This window comes from Phyllobates terribilis, unplaced genomic scaffold (genome assembly GCF_046119375.1).
Source record: "Phyllobates terribilis strain yellow unplaced genomic scaffold, ASM4611937v1 Scaffold_56__1_contigs__length_8794411, whole genome shotgun sequence".
In the NCBI taxonomy this organism is placed as follows: Eukaryota; Metazoa; Chordata; class Amphibia; order Anura; family Dendrobatidae; genus Phyllobates; species Phyllobates terribilis.
In genome coordinates this window covers 3,345,119-3,365,708 of record NW_027362816.1, presented here as the reverse complement: position 1 = coordinate 3,365,708, position 20,590 = coordinate 3,345,119, and the positions used below count along the sequence as shown (strand labels likewise).

The 20,590-nt window shown below is 47.3% G+C and overlaps 1 pseudogene; it reads right to left on the bottom strand.

Annotated features, from left to right (window-relative positions):
- Positions 1-14,411: 14,411 nt before the first annotated feature.
- Positions 14,412-20,590, bottom strand: part of LOC141192241 (uncharacterized) — a 60,394-nt pseudogene continuing 54,215 nt past the window's right edge.

Below are 20,590 nucleotides of genomic sequence, written 5' to 3'. Positions count from 1 at the left end.
CGTGTACAAGGAGTACGGAGCGGAGCCGTGCGTGTACGGAGCTGAGCCGCGCGTGTACGAGGTGTACGGAGCGGAGCCGCGCGTGTACGAGGTGTACGGAGCGGAGCCGCGTGTGTACGAGGTGTACGGAGCGGAGCCGCGCGTGTACGAGGTGTACGTAGCGGAGCCGCGTGTGTACGGAGCGGAGCCGCCCGTGTACGGTGTGTACGGAGCGGAGCCGCCCGTGTACGGTGTGTACGGAGCGGAGCCGCGCGTGTACGAGGTGTACGGAGCGGAACCGCGTGTGTACAGAGCGGAGCCGTGTGTGTTCGAGGTGTACGGAGCAGAGCCGCGTGTGTTCGAGGTGCACGGAGCGGAGCCGCGTGTGTACGAGGTGTACGGAGCGGAGCCGTGTGTGTACGAGGTGTACGGAGCAGAGCCGTGTGTGTAAGAGGCGTACGGAGCGGAGCCGCGTGTGTATTAGGTGTACGGAGCGGAGCCGCGTGTGTACGAGGTGTACGGAGCGGAGCCATGTGTGTACGGAGCGGAGCCGCGTGTGTACGAGGTGTACGGAGCGGAGCCGCGTGTGTACGAGGTGTACGGAGCGGAGCCGCCCGTGTCCGGTGTGTACGGAGCGGAGCCGCCCGTGTACGGTGTGTACGGAGCGGAGCCGCGCGTGTACGAGGTGTACGGAGCGGAGCCGCGTGTGTACAGAGCGGAGCCGTGTGTGTTCGAGGTGTACGGAGCAGAGCCGCGTGTGTACGAGGTGTACGGAGCGGAGCCGCGTGTGTACGAGGTGTACGGAGCGGAGCCGTGTGTGTACGAGGTGTACGGAGCAGAGCCGTGTGTGTAAGAGGCGTACGGAGCGGAGCCGCGTGTGTATTAGGTGTATGGAGCGGAGCCGCGTGTGTACGAGGTGTACGGAGCGGAGCCATGTGTGTACGGAGCGGAGCCGCGTGTGTACGAGGTGTACGGAGCGGAGCCGCGCGTGTACGAGGTGTACGGAGCAGAGCCGCGCGTGTACAAGGAGTACAGAGCGGAGCCGTGCGTGTACGGAGCGGAGCCGCGCGTGTACGAGGTGTACGGAGCGGAGCCGCGCGTGTACGAGGTGTACGGAGCCGCGTGTGTACGGAGCGGAGTCGCGCGTGTACGAGGTGTACGGAGCGGAGCCGCCCGTGTACGGTGTGTACGGAGCGGAGCCGCGCGTGTACGAGGTGTACGGAGCGGAGCCGCCCGTGTACGGTGTGTATAGAGCGGAGCCGCGCGTGTACGAGGTGTACGGAGCGGAGTCGCGTGTGTACAGAGCGGAGCCGTGTGTGTTCGAGGTGTACGGAGCAGAGCCGCGTGTGTACGAGGTTTACGGAGCGGAGCCGCGTGTGTACAGAGCGGAGCCGTGTGTGTTCGAGGTGTACGGAGCAGAGCCGCGTGTGTTCGAGGTGTACGGAGCAGAGCCGCGTGTGTACGAGGTGTACGGAGCGGAGCCGCGCGTGTACGAGGTGTACGGAGCGGAGCCGCGTGTGTACGAGGTGTACGGAGCAGAGCCGCGTGTGTACGAGGTGTACGGAGCAGAGCCGTGTGTGTACGGAGCGGAGCCGTGTGTGTAAGAGGCGTACGGAGCGGAGTCGCGTGTGGATGAGGTGTACGGAGCGGAGCCGCGTGTGTACGAGGCGTACGGAGCGGAGCCGCGGGTGTACGAGGTGTACGGAGCGGAGCCGCGTGTGTACGAGGCGTACGGAGCGGAGCCGCGGGTGTACGAGGCGTACGGAGCGGAGCCGTGCGTGTACGAGGCGTACGGAGCGGAGCCGTGCGTGTACGAGGCGTACGGAGCGGAGCCGCGCGTGTACGAGGCGTACGGAGCGGAGCCGCTCGTGTACGAGGCTAATAGAGCGGAGCCGCACGTGTACGAGGCGTACGGAGTGTAGCCGCACGTGTACGAGGCGTACGGAGCAGAGCCGCGTGTGTACGAGGTGTACGGAGTGGAGCCGCGGGTGTCCGAGGTGTACAGGGCGGCGCCGCGCGTGTACGACGTGTACGGAGGTGAGCTGCGCGTGTACGAGGTGTACGGAGCGGAGCCGCACATGTAGGAGGTGTACGGAGCGGAGCCGCGCGTGTACGAGGTGTACGGAGCTGAGCCGCGCATGTACGAGGTGTGCGGAGCTGCGTGTGTACGAGGCGTACGGAGCAGAGCCGCGTGTATACGAGGTCTACGGAGCGGAGCCGCGCGTGTACGAGGTGTACGGAGCGGAGCCACGCGTGTACGAGGTGTACGGAGCAGAGCCGCGCATGTATGAGGTGCATGGAGCGGAGCCGAATGTGTACGAGGTGTACGGAGCAGAGCCGCGTGTGTACGAGGCCTACGGAGTAGAGCCGCGTGTGTACGAGGTGTACGGAGCAGAGCCGTGTGTGTACGAGGTGTACGGAGCGGAGCCGTGTGTGTACGAGGTGTACGGATCGGACCTGTCTACGAGGTGTACGGAGCAGAGCCGTGTATGAGGTGTAAGGATCAGAGCCGCGCGTGTACGAGGTGTACGGAGCGAATCCGCGCGTGTACGAGGTGCACGGAGCGGAGCCGTGTGTGTACGAGGCGTACGGAGCAGAGCCGCGTGTGTACGAGGCGTACGGAGCGGAGCCGCGTCTGTACGAGGTGTACGGAGCGGAGCCGCGTCTGTACGAGGTGTACGGAGCGGAGCCGCGTCTGTACGAGGTGTACGGAGCGGAGCCGCTTGTGTACGAGGTGTACGGAGCGGAGCCGTGTGTGTATGAAGTTTACGGAGCGGAGCCGCGTGTGTACGAGGTGTACGGAGCAGAGCCGTGTGTGTACGAGGTGTACGGAGCAGAGCCGTGTGTGTACGAGGTGTACGGAGCAGAGCCGTGTGTGTACGAGGTGTACGGACCGGAGCTGTCTACGAGGTGTACGGAGCAGAGCCGTGTATGAGGTGTAAGGATCAGAGCTGTGTGTGTACGAGGTGTACGGAGCGGAGCCACGTGTGTGCGAGGTGTATGGACCGGAGCTGTCTACGAGGTGTATGGAGCGGAGCCGTGTATGAGGTGGACGGAGCAGAGCCGTGTGTGTACAAGGTGTACGGACCGGAGCTGTCTACGAGGTGTACGGAGTGGAGCTGTGTACGGAGCGGAGCCGTGTGTGTTTATATTCTGTCTGTCAAAACATGGATAGAACATGAACGTGAAAAGCAGAGGTGTGAACGAGCCCTAGGATTGACACTGCGCCTCCTTTATTTCATCCATGCTGAGGTCTTCATTGAGGCTGTGGAGATGATGGGGCTGATTTATTGCACGTTCATGCTGTTTGATCAATGTGCACGTGTTTAGGCTAAGTTTACACAAACCACTATGTGGCGCTTCCTCTGTGCTAGGAATGTGTGCTTCCGTTTTGCAGCATCTTTCAGTGCGCGATGCCTCGCTCTAGACCATGCCCCTTTCCAGTAAGGCGACGCCCAGTTGTTGCAGAATGTCCTGAATAAGGTATAAATGATGAAACAAGTTGACCACATAGGCGGCTTCTGTTGAATGAAATGAGAGAGTTGTAGCTGTGGAATATTGTACAATGGATAATACAAAAAAAAATAGGACTCGCACACCTTTAGTATTTAATTAATCCTCTATGTTGCCAATATACCAACATACTAATACTCGATGTGTCAGCGCACTGCGACTACTGATTACATGAACTCCAATATTGCTGTAAACATTAGGTGCTTAGTTAGCGGTTTTTGATCAACAAGCACAAAGGTTCCAACCACATCAAGGTGACATTTTAATATGGATGGTACCTAACGACTATATGTCCTACCTCTCTATGTGCCAAACATTGAAAGTTACCATATTATGGTCGCTGCTTCCCAAATGCTCCCAGACCTGTAGATCTGAAAAATAGGACCCGCACACTTTTAGTATTAAAGTACAGGTGCACAAATACGCTATGTGGCAATGTACTAACATACACATGTTACACGACGCGTCAGAGCGCTGCGACTAATGATTACATTAACTCCAATATTGTTGTAAACGTTAAAAACGCAAGGTATTTAGTTAGCGTTTTTGATCAACAAGCACAAAGCCTCCAACCACGTCAAGGTGACCTTTTAATATGGATGGTCCCTAACCACTATATGTCCTACCTCTCTATGTGCCAAACCTTGTGTTGGAAAGATGGGTGGATAAGGGTGTTGAGCCCTGGAGGGGGCCATAGTGTGCTTACTAGTGATGAGCGAGTATGTTCGGTTAACCCTTTCAGCGAGTATGCTCGGGCGAGAACCGAGTATTTTCAGCGTATCACTCCCGTGTGCATGATTTGCGACTGTTTGACTGCTTTAATACATGTAAGGAATGCTTGTTTCTTAAGCATTAGTGCGCTTCTGGTCGGGTCTTCTGTTTACTTGCCCCTGTATCATCAAATGATGCACAACGCACTTACGGTAGTCTATAGTCGCCCCAATCATTTTGATGATGGCTCCTTCGCAATTTAGTGCAACCTCTTGAAGTGAGCTGGGTGTAAGTTAACTTTAGGAGCACGGTCTGGTCATTTTACACATTTTCGTGGATTAAACACTTTTGACTGTGCCAGGAAAGTTCTGATGTTACTTATCAATTACTTTTGTAAAGCCGCCTCTTCAGAGGGGAAGAGGACTAGAGTTCTAGCTCCACAATTTACCAGAGGAGCATGCATGGCTTATAAGTCTCCTCACTCTGACATGCCAGGCTTGGCTTGTCACTCTCCACAAGCAGAAATGTTATCCCATAGACATGTTTTGTAAAGCTGAAAAGCCCAACCACATCTGCCATTGTTATACGAGCTTGTATCGTACCGTCCATACTCCGTGAATATTATATGCCTTACAGCATACATGTCAAACTCTGGCTTGTGGGCCAAATCTGGCCCGCAGGGTTGTTATATTTGGCCCGCAATACCAGAACCGCCATCCCCATGTGGGGCTATTATTTGTATGGAGGACTAGGTGGGACCCATCATACTGTATACTGGATGACCCGTGACTTTGTCCAAGTTTTTCATTTTGACCCTCTGTGTGTTGGAGCTTGACATCCCTGCCTTACAGCAATGTGCTCAGGATTATATACACTGCTCAAAAAAATAAAGGGAACACTCAAACATCTCATCCTAGATCTGAATGAATGAAATATTCTCATTGAATACTTTGTTCTGTACAAAGCTGAATGTGCTGACAGCAAAATCACACAAAAATCATCAATGGAAATCAAATTTATTAACCAATGGAGGCCTGGATTTGGAGTCACCCCCAAAATTAAAGTGGAAAAACACACTACAGGCTGATCCAACTTTGATGTAATGTCCTTAAAACAAGTCAAAATGAGGCTCAGTATTGTGTGTGGCCTCCACGTGCCTGTATGACCTCCCTACAATGCCTGGGCACGCTCCTGATGAGGTTGCGGATGGTCTCCTGTGGGATCTCCTCCCAGACCTGCACTAAAGCATCCGCCAACTCCTGGACAGTCTGTGGTGCAACGTGACGTTGGTGGATGCAGCGAGACATGCTTTCCCAGATGTGCTCAATCGGATTCAGGTCTGGGGAACGGGCGGGACAGTCCATAGCTTCAATGCCTTCATCTTGCAGGAACTGCTGACACACTCCAGCCACATGAGGTCTTGCATTGTCCTGCATTAAGAGGAACCCAGGGCCAACCGCACCAGCATATGGTCTCACAAGGGGTCTGAGGATCTCATCTCGGTACCTAATGACAGTCAGGCTACCTCTGGCGAGCACATGGAGGGCTGTGCGGCCCTCCAAAGAAATGCCACCCTACACCATTACTGACCCACTGCCAAATTGGTCATGCTGAAGGATGTTGCAGGGAGCAGATCGCTCTCCACGGCGTCTCCGGACTCTGTCACGTCTGTCACATGTGCTCAGTGTGAACCTGCTTTCATCTGAGAAGAGCACAGGTCTCCAGTGGCGACTTTGCCATTCCTGGTGTTCTGTGGCAAATGCCAATCATCCTGCACGGTGTTTGGCTGTCAGCACAACCCCCATCTGTGGACGTCGGGCCCTCATACCACCTCATGCCAGACACATGCACATTTGTGGCCTGCTGGAGTTCATTTTGCAGAGCTCTGGCAGTGCTCCTCCTGTTCCTCCTTGCACAAAGGAGGAGGTAACGGTCCAGCTGCTGGGTTGTTGCCCTCCTATGGCTCCCTCCACATCTCCTGGTATCTGCTCCATGCTCTGGACACTGTGCTGACAGACACAGCTACCCTTCTTGCCACAGCTCGCACTGATGTGCCATCCTGGATGAACTGCACTACCTGAGCAACTTCTGTGGATTGTACTGTAGACACCGCCTCATGCTACTGTACCTCTAGGGGTGAGAGCAACGGCAAAATGAAAAAGTGACCAAAACAACAGCCCAAAAGGATGAGAACAGAGAAATAGTCTGTGGTCACCACTTGCTGAACCACTCCTTTATAGGGGGTATCTTGCTAATTGCCGATCATTTCTACCAGTTGTCTGTTCCATTTGCACAGCAGGAGAAATTGATTCACAATCAGTTTTGCTTCATAACTGGACAGGTAGATTTCACAGAAGTGTGATTGACTTGGGAGTTACATTGTGTTGTTTAAGTGTTCCCTTTATTTTTTTGAGCAGTGTACTTTTCCAAACTGTCTTTATCTGGTAATACACATCACAAGAAGGGGTTAAAACAATAAGAGTTCCAGTTTGTTTTCCTGTACCATATACCTTCCATAATAAAACCTTCAGATAAGCTTTAGTGGTTCTCCTGAAATGACCCCGATAGAGGACTCAAACCTGCACTATGTCTACAAGACTGAAGAATGTTCAAGTTACCTCTGTGTCAAAAGAACTGGGGTCAATATGGAGAGTTGTGTCCAGTGGCGGAAAACTGCGGCTTCAGATGATGGGCAAGCTCAGATGATGTTCATCACCATTATAAACAAGCTTGTGAATTAACTTGTGAAGACTCAGCATGCTGGGGAGTACAGATGATTAAAGTGGTTGTTTGGTCACAGAATACTGATTAATTGGATCGGTCATCCATATGAGATCGGTAGGGTCCAACATCTAACAACCCCGTAATGAACTGTTATTTGTTCTGGTGTCTGCAGATTAGAAACACTAAGAACAAAGCTGCAAAGTATAGCTGCATTTAATCTGTAGTAGTCAGTACAAATTACTTGTGAGGCCACATCTAGAATGTGGGATCCAGTTTTGGGCTTCACATTTTAAAACAGTATTCGGAAGTTAGAGTCAGTTCAGAGGCAGCAGCTAGATTATTACAAGGGACGGAGACTTCTCATATGTTGAGAGGTTGGAAAAGTTGGGCTTTTTTAGCTTAGAAAAACGAAGCCTCAGAGGAGATCTCACTTATATGTATAAATACATGTGAGATCAATACAAAGGACTTGTGTAACGGGATGGGTGGTGGAGCCACTGTGCCGTGGTGCAAGGAGAGACTCGGGACCTCACGAAATTCAACTTCGGATGTACAGCGGCTTGACTACTCCATGACCCAAGGAGGGGCGAGGAAGGTGGACCAGGTGCTAATCCGGGTCTGACCTCGGGAAGATAGCAACTGACCCCCAAGGGACAGGAGGCAGGAACAAGCGGGCACGGCTGGTAGACTGGCAGGTGGGCACGGTTGGTAGACTGGCAGGCGGGCACGATTGGTAGACAGGCTGACGGACAGGCAGGTAAATGGAGATACATGCACTGGGACCTGAGAACTAACAAGAGTGTTTAGCAAACAAATTTACAACATTGCACAGGCACCTCCATGTTGGAGGAGGTGCCTTAAGTAGTTTATTTTATTTATTTTACTCACTTACATAGCGCCATTAATTCCACAGCGCTTTACAGACATTATGGGCACTGTTCCCATTGGGGCTCACAATCTACATTCGCTATCATTATGTCTTTTGGAGTATGGGAGGAAACCGGAGAACCAGGAGGAAACCCACACAAACTCCTTGCAGATGTTGTCCTTTTAGTGTAATCCAACCATTGGCCAGGGACATTCAGAATGGTGTGCGGCCCCTTAAGAGGCAGGAAGTGCACGTGCCCCCCCAAGCACAGTACTCGGGGATCTGTTAGTTGTGCGTGTACCCTGGGCAGTGTCAGTGTGTAAGGAGGACGGAGGAGTGGGACACTCTAGCCGGGGGCTGTGGCAGTAAGGGGGTCGGCGTCTCTGCCACGGGAGAGGGGCAGGAGGCAGAGACGCAGGCGCTACAACTTGCACATGACTTATTCCTTCCAAGAACCAGGGGCACTCATTACGTTTGGAGGAGAGGAGATTCCGGCAGCTAAATAGGAAAGGGTTCTTTACAAATAGAGCAGTCAGACTGTGGAATGCCGACCACAAGAGGTAGTAATGGCAGACACTAGAACAGTTTTTAAAAAATGGCTGGATGTTTTTATCACAACAAATGGCATTGGGGGTTTTAAATAATCTAGCGATAGAGAACGTATAACTGGTGGAGGAAGGTTGACCTTGATGGACCGGAGTCTTTTTTTTAACAATCTTTATAACACCAGCTACTTAAGCTCGGCTACTATTCTTTGCGGCCACTGCAGCTCAGCTCCATTGCAGTGACTGACAGAGGCCGGAAATGTAGAGGGAGAAATTGTGCGAATGCCTGTACAGGTCGAATTAACTTGTTCATAAAATCTGTTATGGCAATCTGCCAACAGCAGGGGGTGTCATTGCGCCCAGGCGTCACGATGGGAGGGAATAAAGGAGACCACAACCCGGTGATGCTCAGCAAGAGTCCCTCACTGTGGGAGGGTCAAGCGTATATTTTTATAGGTTTTCCAAGGGGGTTTCCAGAACTGGGGCCCCTCTACAAAGACACTCAATTGTCTAATTAATCCAGTAGTCTTACTTAATTGGTTACACCCAGTTATGCAACATTACATCTATTACTTATCTACTTTAACATAATACTCTTGGCAGGTGGCCATCATCATCTCAAGTTCACTTTAAGCAAAGTCATTCTTGTTCTTAAAGTTATATGAAGCTCTCAATCGCCATCTTGGATATCTGTATGTCGCAGCCGAAATTCTTCTTAGCACAAAGTCTTATATAATTCAAACACATCACACAATTAATATAAGAATCTGTTCCTTCACAAAATCCTTGCGAAAAGTGCGATATCCATTGAAGAGGTTGATTAGGGTTAAGAGAATCAGTTGCACAGTGGAACTCTCTCATAGTAATGGTTATCCATCTCATTCACTTGAGTAGGATGGTACATCAAGAGGAGGCAAGAACATATACAAGAGAGCAGAAAGTAGTCATAGCTAAGATTGTAACTTTCATTACTGATGCTTTGCAGAGGTGAAATCTAGTACCATTGGATGAGAGACTTGGGGAGGAAACCTGAATCAAATTAATTTGGAATGGAAAATCTGTGAAACCGAGAAGGAAGTTGGCAAAATCCTGCTTTAACTCCCACAAAGACAGCTATTTATGAAGTGCAACCAAAAGAGTCATTCCACATACAGTTCCTGATGGTTTAATGGGAATGACTCCAAAACATTTACTAGGTGTCCATCATTTTTGAAGGTTGGTACTGTAAAATCTTTGGAAGTGCACCCCAGCCACCACTATGCTTCACCATAGGCAGCATGTTCTTTTTAGCATTTGCTTCATTCATCCTCTTTCAATAATACTTTTATCCATAGGCCTGAAAATGTTCAGTTTTGTTTCATCGCTCGACAGGACAGAATCCCAAAATTCCTGTGACTTATTGACATGATTTTGACACTGTTAGAGCTGACAACTCTGGTCAGTGAAGGTGTACTTCTTGGAGATGGGTCATGCTTCCTTCAAGTCCAGGTAATGTAGTCAGTGTTACTGGGACTTTGAATGTTTTTAGAGTTACAGCTGGAAGCAGTCTTTACAAGTTCAATATCTTTGCAATTCTTTTGTATTCTTTTCCTTGTTTCCACTAAGCAATGGTCTCTTCACAACTTTTTCAACCACTCTCGAGAACACAAGAATATTAATGAACCAAAGGGAGTTAACCATAAAGACTGGGCTAAGATTCCTCAGGAATGAGGCAAAACCGATGTCTGGGTATGTAGCAATGTATACAGCTGGTGATAACTGCCATAATGATAATAATTTTTATAGCGCCAACATATTCCGCAGCACTTTACAATTTTAGGGGGACTTATACAGACAATACAGACGTTACAAAATAAGCATAACTCATATCAAAAGGAGTGAGGGCCCTGCTCGCAAGCTTACAGTCTATGAGGACATAGGGGGGGCACAAAAGGTATCATGTACATATGTTATATAATATAGCCATAATATACTAAATAGGGTATGTACATAACACTACATGAACTGTTCGCCAGTCAGTACGTGTACATTACAGACTATTATGTGCATGAATGGTATGAATATGAATTTGAAGAAAATTTTAATATGGGCTAAACTAGGACAGTTAGATAAGTATGTTAAGGCGATAGGCCAGTCTAAAGAAATGGGTTTTTAGGGCACGCTTAAAACTGTGGGTATTGGGAATTAATCGAATTGTCCTGAGTAGTGCATTCCAAAGAATTGGCGCAGCACATGAGAAATCTTGGAGACGAGAGTGGGAAGTTCGGATTATGGAGGATTTTAGTTTAAAGTCATTGGCAGAACAGAGGGCATGGGTAGGGTGGTAGACTGCGATGAGGGAGGAGATGTAGGGCGGTGCTGAAGCATGGAGCGCTTTGTGAGTAAGCGTGATAAGTTTATATTGAACTCTGTATTGGATGGGCATAGGGAACAGGCATTGGTGTAGCGGTTGGAGAGGAATATGATCCTTGCTGTTGCGTTAAGGACAGATTGGAGATGGGAAAGTTTAGAAAGAGGGAGACCGATTAGTAAAGAGTTGCAGTAGTCCAGGCGAGAATGAATAAGAGCTACAGTAAGAGTTTTTGCCGAGTCAAAGGTAAGAAAAGTTCTGAGTCTAGAGATGTTTTTGAGGTGTAGATGACATGAACGAACGAGTGATTTGATGTGAGGAGTGAAGGAAAAATCTGAATCAAATATGACCCCAAGACAGCGGGCATGTTGCTGGGAGTAATGGTAGAGCCACAAACGGAAATAGGAATAAAGGGCACAGGTAGGTTAGTGGAGGGAGGAAATACAAGTAGTTCAGTTTTTGGCAGATTCAGTTTTAGATAGAGGGAGGACATACTGTTAGAGACAGCGGAAAGACAATCACTGGTCTTTTGTAATAATGCAGCGGTGATATCTGGAGCTGAGGTTTATAATTGGGTGTCATCAGCATAGAGATGGTACTGGAAATCAAATCTGCTGTTTGTTTGTCCAATAGGAGCAGTGTATAAGGAGAAAAGAAGGGGGCCTAAGGCTGAGTTCACACGATGCGTTTTTCATGCGTTTCCACGGCGTTTTTGCAGCTGCGTAAACGCCGCGGAAACGCATGAAAAACGCATGGTAGAAGGGCAGCAATGTTCCCCAATTGAAATCCGCATGTGCTGTGCCCATGATGCGGATTTTTCCGCAGCGTAAACGCTGCGGTCAAGAATCCGCAGCATGTCAATTAATTTTGCGGAAACGCTGCTCTTTTGCCGCCATTGACTTGCATTAGACCGCATGGAATCCGCATCACTGTATATGTTGATGCGCTTTTCATGCGGTCTAATGTGCGGATGGTACCCGGGTGTGGATGAGAGGACTCTCATCCAGACCCAGGTACCATTAAAAAAAAAAGAATAAAATAAAAAATATATATATTCTCACCTTCTGACGGCCCGCGCTGCTTCCTGCTGGCTTCCCGGGCACTTCGCGGTTGAATGAAGGACCTTCGCTGACGTCAGAGTCATGTGACGGGTCACGTGACGCTGACGTCGGAAGGTCCTAAAGTCTTCACTGCCGGCAGCCGGGACCGATGAAGCAGGACACCGGGGGCCATCAGAGGGTAAAGTATAGATTTATTTTTTATTTTTTGACATTCACACACTATATAAATCCATGCCGGTTGCATGGATTTATATAGTGTAAAGTTGACAAGCACTTTCCAAGTGATGCTAAAATCGCTTGGGAAGCGCTTGTCAACCCGCATGCGGAAATGAAAGTGAAGACCGCTTCATTTCCGCATGTCCCTGGCAGGAAAACGCATGTACAATCCGAATGCGTTTTTTCCTGCCAGAGAGATGCAGAAACGCTCAGGAAAAAATCCTGAGCATTTCTGCATCGTGTGCACATACCCTTAGACTGATCCTTGAGGAACACTGACAGTAAGGGGAAGGAGAGAGGAGGAGGAGCCGGCAAAAGATACAGTGAAGGAGCGGTCAGAGAGGTAGGAGAACCAGGAGAGAACAGTGTCGTTGAGGCCAATAGTGAGGAGCATAGTGAGCAGGAGCTGGTGATCCACAGTGTTGAATGCTGCAAAGAGATCCAGGAGAATCAGCAGGGAGTAGTGGCCATTAGATTTAGATGTTAGTAGATCATTAGAGACTTTAGGGAGTGCAGTTTCAGTAGAGTCTAAAGAGCGGAAACCAGATTGGTAAGGGTCAAGAAGAGAGTTATCTGAGAGATAGCGGATTAGACGGGAGTGGACCAGGCATTCCAGGAGTTTAGAGATAAAGGGAAGATTGGAAACAGGTCTGTAGTTAGCAGCGCAGTTCTGGTCAAGGGATAGTTTTTTAAGTAATAGATGTATGCTGGCGTGTTTAAAAGAGGAGGGGAAAAATACCAGATGAGAGGGAGAGGTTGAATATTTTAGGTAGGTGAGTGGTGACAGCTGGAGAAAGGGACTGAAGATGTGAGGGAATAGGATCACTGGTGCAGGTGGTAGGGCGAGAAGATACAAGGAGCCTGGTCACTTCTTCCGTGACTGCATCTTGCTCATTTTCTGACTTTGAACCAATGTTGGAGGGAGGAGCATGCATAACATTTGGGGATTGGGAGAAAATTTCCTATCGGATATGGTCAAATTTTTCTTTGAAATAATTGGCCAGATTTTCAGCGCTGAGGTCGGTGGTCGAGGCCTGTGCTGTTTGATTAAGGAGAGAATGAAAAGTGTCATAGAGGTGTTCAGGATTATTGGACAGTAAGATGATGAAGTTGTTAAAGTTGGTTTGTTTGGAGAGGTGAAGGGCGGAGTTATATGTTTTAAGCATAAATTTATAATGGATGAAATCTTCGGCCAGGTTAGATTTTCAGCACAGCCGTTCAGCGCACCTGGAGCACCGCTAGAGAAAACGTGTTTGCGGCGTGTGCCAGGGTTGTTGCCATGTGTGCCGAGTTGTTCTAAGTGTAGGAGGTGCGGCTTCATCCAGGGCGCATTACAATATTTCGTTATAGTGCTTCAGTGCAGGGTCAGGACATGAGAGGGAGGAGATTGGGGCCAATGATGATTGCAACGTTTTCATAAATCTCTGGGTGTTAATGGCGCATATATTTCTATAAGTGTGGAAAGTGGGGGTGTCTTGAGTAGGGTTACAGTTCTTGACAGATAATGAAAGAAGGTTGTGGTTAGAGAGCGGAAGAGGAGAGTTAGTAAAGTCATGTACTGAGCATAGCCGGGAGAAGATCAGGTCCAGTGTGTTCCCGTCTTCATGTGTAGGAGAATTAGTAAGTTGTGAAAGGCCGAAGGAGAAGGTTAGCGATAAAAGATGAGCGAAAGATGGGGAAAGGGGATCGCCAATTGGGATGTTAAAGTCCCCCACGATGAGAGTGGGGATGTCACAAGATAGAAAATTTGGAAGCCAAGTGGAAAAGTGATCCAGAAACTGATGGGAGGTGCCCGGAGGGTGATACATACATGCCACTCACAGGGAGAAAGGCCGGTAGAGTCTGACAGTCTGGACCTCAAAAAGAAGGGAAGATAAGGGAGGGGTACTGGGGGGAAAAAGTGCATTTTGTTGAAAGGAGCAGACCAACACCTCCGCCTGATCTGTTGTTAGTTCTCGGGGTATGAGAGAAGTGTAGGCCACCATATGAGAGAGAGCAGCGGCGGTGGTATCCGACTGCTGGATCCAGGTTTCAGTGAGAACAAGAAGGTTGAGGGAATTGAGAGGAAAAAGTCATGGATGTAGGAGAGTTTATTACATGCTGACTGCACATTTCAAAGGGCACAACTGAAAGAGACAGAAGGCATGCAAGGAATATTAATGAGGTTAGCAGGGTTTCTGAATGTAGCAGGGAAAGGGTTCTACTAAGTACTCAAGATGCAGCTCATGAAGGGATGGAATCATTCTTGGATGGCAGGAGTCATTAAACGTGCAATTTTGTGGTGAATTTAGAGAAAACACATGTTATATTAGTTGTGTTGAGCTTTTTATATTGTTCTTGTTTCATTAGTTTATTGCAAACAGCAAAACGTTTGTAAGTTTTGGAAATAAAAGGAATTTGGAAAGGAAGTTGAATAATTTTTATTGCAACTATATGTATAATAATTACTTTTATATTTGGCAGCACTTTACAATGCACAGGGCACTTGTACAAATAAGACTTTTCCATAGAATAAGCTTGGTTATTATTCAAGGCAGCTCATAAAATGGTAGAGACAGAATCTAAAAATAAAAAACAGAAAATCCCATTGTATGATTTTTGCATAATTAATTTGCATTTTATTGCATGATATAAGTATTTGATCACCCACCAACCAGAAAGAATTCTGCCGGTTTTTCTTTAAGAAGCCCTCCTACACTGCATTCATAACCTGTATTAATTACACCTACATTTCCCACATTCTGAACATGAAAAAGGCTTCTTCCCTGTGTGGGCTTTCTGGTGGCTATCAAGATACTCTTTCCGAATAAAACATTTCCCACATTCTGAACATGAAAAAGGCTTCTCCCCGGTGTGGGTTCTCTGATGTTTGAGAAGATTTGATTTGTCTGTAAAACATTTCCCACATTCTGAACATGAAAAAGGCTTCTCCCCTGTGTGGGTTTTCTGGTGGTTATTAAGATGCGCTTTCCGCATAAAACATTTCCCACATTCTGAACATGAATATGGCTTCTCCCCTGTGTGAGTTTTCACATGCTCAATAAGATTTGATCTCTGATAAAAACATTTCCCACATTCTGAACATGAAAAAGGCTTCTCCTTTGTGTGGGTTCTCTGGTGTCGATCAAGATCCGCTTTCCGAATAAAACATTTCCCACATTCTGAACATGAAAAAGGCTTCTCCTCTGTGTGGGTTTTCTGGTGGTTATTAAGATGCGCTTTCCGCATAAAACATTTCCCACATTCTGAACATGAATATGGCTTCTCCCCTGTGTGAGTTTTCACATGCTCAATAAGATTTGATCTCTGATAAAAACATTTCCCACATTCTGAACATGAAAAAGGCTTCTCCTCTGTGTGGGTTCTCTGGTGTCGATCAAGATCCGCTTTCCGAATAAAACATTTCCCACATTCTGAACATGAAAAAGGCTTCTCCCCTGTGTGGGTTTTCTGGTGGTTATCAAGGTGCTCTTTCCGAATAAAACATTTCCCACATTCTGAACATGAAAAAAGCTCCTTCCCTGTGTGGGTTTTCTGGTGGTTATCAAGATACTCTTTCCGAATAAAACATTTCCCACATTCTGAACATGAAAAAGGCTTCTCCCCGGTGTGGGTTCTCTGATGTTTGAGAAGATTTGATTTGTCTGTAAAACATTTCCCACATTCTGAACATGAATATGGCTTCTCCCCTGTGTGAATTCTCTGATGTATAACAAGATCTGATTTATGATTAAAACGTTTACAACATTCTGAACATGAATATGGCTTCTCCCCTGTGTGAATTCTCTGATGTATAACAAGATCTGATTTATGATTAAAACGTTTACAACATTCTGAACATGAATATGGCTTCACCCCTGAGTGAGCTCTCCGCTCCTTAGCTCCCTTTCTGTGCTCAACATTCTGTAATAAATCAGAAGATAGGACCACTTGATCATAAAATAGATCTTTTCTGTGAAGGGCTGATGTTATATCTGAAGCAATGGCATACTCTTCATATGTATCTGGTGTGATACCATGATCATCGGCTTTCAAATCTGAGGATATCATATGTCTTTCTGAGTTCATGGTAAAGGCATCTGCCAAGAATAAAACAAACATATTTGTAATAATGTAACTGTATATTTATATTGTTAATGTTATATTTATTAGGATTTCTATATGAAATAGCAAAATTCAGCTATTAACCAAATAAAAGTGTGATGACAAAATAGATCTCAATCTATCGATAGAGCAAGATACTGATATTAGGACACTACACAGTTTTTCAGCAGTTTTCTGATTTCAGTGTTGATCCTTAAATGAACTTTAGCAGAGCAGGGCAGCGCGGTGGAGCAGGGAAGCGCGGTGGAGCAGGGCAGCACGGTGGAGCAGGGCAGCACGGTGGGGCAGTATGGTAATGAACAGTGAAGCCCTGCCATTAAACCAGATGCAAGCCAGAATTTATTAATTTATGTGCAATGACAATCTAAAATTATGTCATTCAGTCGAGGCGGAGAAGGAATTTTGTTACACAGCCACCATCTGCCTTTAGCAGTAGTGGCTGAGTGGCATTTAAACAGTTAGGTACACATCGCTTCCCCCCCCCATGAGTTATTATTGCAGCTGTGGGTCTGGTAAAGTCCCCCATGGCTGCCATGTTGGTCCCCAGTGGCTCCCAATGCGCGGACTGTGTACAGAAGACACTGACTGTATGACTGTATGATGTCAGCCAGGTGCGTTTCATTCTGAAATCCTGCGGCGTTTTAGAGAAATTCATACTATAATAGACTAGTCGGACAGGCGGGTTCCCGGCGGATTCTCTCTGCCCGCTGTCTTAGATTGACAGGCCTCTGCCTACGTGATCTATTACTTGTATATGGGGAATTATTTTTGCATAACGAGCTGTGGTTTTTAATGGTGTTTTTTTTTTGTGTTTTGGTCACTTTTTGATTTTTTTTTTATTATGCAGAATAAGCAAAAGCTGCAATTCAGACATAGTTTCTCATCTTTTTTTAAGTCTGTTCATTGTGCTAGATAAATATTGAAATAGTTTTATACATACAAGTTGTTATGGAAATGGTGATACCAAATATGCCAGGTTTGTTTTTTTTCTTTCAAATTAAGCTATTTTTTATTGGCAGCATTGGGCATTTGGGGATTTTTTCTTGCATTGTTTAACACTTTTTTTTAGACTTTATTTACAGAATAATATAATTAATTATTGAGATAATACAGTGCAGAACCAGAAAATTACACCCAGCATTTCAATTTTTGTTCTCAGATTCTTCATTGTAAAGTCTTACCGATAACAGGATTATGACCGCACCATGAGAGAGGGGATCCGCCCTTCAAGGACAGGAAACCGGCAGGCTTAAAAGGTTGGCACCTCTCCTCCCCATCAGTTGGATTACAGAGCACGATAGGACCTCCATTGGTTGTTGCCAAAACACAAATCTTACCCGCACCACAAATCACAACTAAAACTGTGAACTTATAACACTAGTGAAAGAAGTGCTCACACACACGTGACGGGAGGGATTATAAGGGTGCTGTCATGGGTTCCGAAAAAACACATTACTGGTAAGTAACTAAGACTCACCCATGACAGCACCATGACAGAATTATAGAGAAAATTATGAATTTAGGGAGGGACCACAGCCTGGAGCACCCTTCTTTCAAAGGTGAGGCCACGCCATCAAATGAAGATTGGCTACTTGTGGATAGTGAATTGGCCCCAGAGAGGAGATTTGGAATCTGCGGGAGGACCCACGAGTCGGTGACAGACATTGTCCTCAACCATGAAAAGCCCCTGACATGATGACTCTGTAGGAACGCAAGGAGTCTTCTTACTGCCAACTCAACTGCAAGTAATTCCTTCAAGTTTGAGGAAAAAACTCTCTCGTCCCCTTGTCCAAAAGCCCTGGTTTACTACGTCTTCTGGATGAGCCCCCCAATCCCTGTGACTCACATCCGTGGTGAACAACTGTGTGACTTTATTTACCCAGAGAGCCCACCTGGACAGATTAGTGACATTCAGCCACCAAAGGAGGGACTGCACTGACATTGGAGATCGCGTCAACCTTCATTCCAGGTGTCCTCTAAAGGAAATGCCATTTCTTAACACATCCTACTGCAAGGCTCTAGTATGGAACTGGGCTCACAAGACTGCCGGAATGCATGAAGTTAGAAACCTAGAAGGGACACAGCGCTTCTTCTAAGGGACAGGATGGGGAATTTCAGGGCCCTTAACATCTGGCCTCTGATCTTTTCTTTTTTATCGCCTGGGAAATTATACTCCTGCACCTCGGAGTCCAGCAGAAGCCCAAAATAGTCCTGTATTTTTAGGGGCTCTATCTTTGACTTTTTAAGGTTCAATAGCCAACCTAAACATTCTTAGGTGGATATCACCTCCTGTAACTGACTAGTGCAATGCCGGGTCGAATTGCCTACAACCAGAAAATTATACAAATACGGTATAGTCAATACATTCTTCTCCCGGAGATGGGCCATCACCTCTTCTGGGAAGAGTAACTTTATTGCAGATTTTACACATTCCATTTTGAATGAAAGGATTCTCAGAAATTTAATAAATCCCTTCAAATTTATTATCATCTTGAAAGAGCAGTCTGGTTTCTTGATTAGAAAGAGAGGGGATTAAAACCCCTTCCCTCTTTCTGACACTGAAACTTCTAATAGGACAGCCTTCTGTACCAGCTGAGACTTCGGCCTCTGGGGCCCGTTGCCCTGCTGACAAAGACCTAGAGGGTATTGCCACGAATCTTCCATGCGGGATTGAGCGGAACTCCATTTCTAGACCGGATTTTATCAGGCCGAGACTCCAACTGTTTCCCGATATTTTTTCCCAGGCCGGGAAGAAGGACGAAAGTCTCCCCACACCTGGGTTGGAAATCACTGACTTTTCGGAATCCTGGGAGGAGGTTCCGAACATGAAGCTGCTACCTTTTCTTCTTTGATCTTTCCATTTGTCTTGATCTGTGGAGGTCTTCCAACGAGTGAACCTTCTTTTCCGGAATGATCGCTTGTAGGCTGGGATGGACAAGTTAGGATATCCCTTTTTAGCATCGCCTGCCTTTTCCAAAGCTGGGCCAAACAGGTGTTCCCCCTCATATGGAATGGCACACAGTTTCATTCTAGCCTGGAGTTTCCCTGGCCAACATTTTAACCATAAGTGTTTGAAATGGCTGCTGATCTTGATGCTAAACAAACTTGAAACAGCCGAAGCGAAGATAGAAAAGCTGCAGCCCCTCGCATAAGTGGGACAGTGGCCAAGATATTGTGTCTTGATATTGTGTCTTTTAACTGGGATTCCAGATGAACCAACCAGATGATTAAGGATCTGGCTGCACATGTAGCAGCCATTGTTGGCTTTAAAGCACCAGTCAACATCTCCCATGTACATCTAAGCCGCTTTTGCTATGACCGAATGCAGTTTTGGGGCTTTGTCCCCGTTTGACAAGGAAGGCTCATCCAAGGGAAATCTCCTCTTAATTGATAGGGGAAGGGAGCCTCTCTTTTCAGATCTTTTCCATTCCCTCTAAATTAGGGGGCAGATTTTTTCATACCTATGCTTTTTTTGGTCCAAGCCTCCAAACATAATGTCCTGAACTGATTTCTCGAGTTTTGACTCGACTATCCCCATTGTGGTCCAAACTGCCTTTATGAGTTTGTCCATCTCATCTATAGGAAAACAAAGAATGACAGCGTTACCGTCTGAGGAGAATTCGTCATCATTATTTGAAACGCTAGACACATGTAACCCCGGGACCACTGGCTAGCACTTTTTGCTCTTCTTACCTCTATGAACCTCTTCCTGGGAAAGGAATTTAAGGGACTTCCGCCATGATAATTGATCTTAAATCGGTGGCAGAGTTAGTGGTCTCCTCCGCTACTGTCTGCTCTATACAAGACTGGCAAAGTTTTTTTTTGGTTGGAGTCAGGCAATAGATTTCTGCAAAGAGCACACTCCTTGTGCTTAGACTTTGCTGCACACTTCTTTCCCTGGCAATAACTGCCAAAAAAGGGAAAGGCTACATCACTGAGTGAACTTTCACAAAGATCACTTACCAGTGTGAGGCAATCAAATAGTACGAGATTTAAAGGGGAACCCACCTCAGCCAAAAGACCATCTCTAGAGGCCGAAAACTCGTCTACTTTCCTGGAGCTCCTCTGTCTGGATTCGCCACTGCCTGCAGACCTCTGTCTCTCACAGATACTGCCACCAAAACTACTGCTACGGGGTCGACACTGTTCCGCCTGCTTCTGGGGCTTCTTATCAGGCTGCTGCTGCTCAGTGATATCCATTATTCTGGAGGGAACAATGAGCAAGGAAGCACCGATCCATGCTCCTGCCGTCATTTAGATGCCGGAGAAACGCTATTCCCCACCTCTCCAGGCCCTTCCGGAACCACCGGTTCCCACACAGTTCCGGTCAAGTGGCTCACGCTTCATCCAGGAATGCCCCAGTTGTGCAATCTGGACACGCCCCGGCCGCTGTTAACATGCTGTTCAGGCGCATCCTGGCATCGAACACGCCTTCTTCGCATCGGAGAGGCGCACCTTCAGACTGGAAAACGCCAGCTGGCGTGAATTCCAAGGAAGCACTGCACATGCTGCTGCCCTG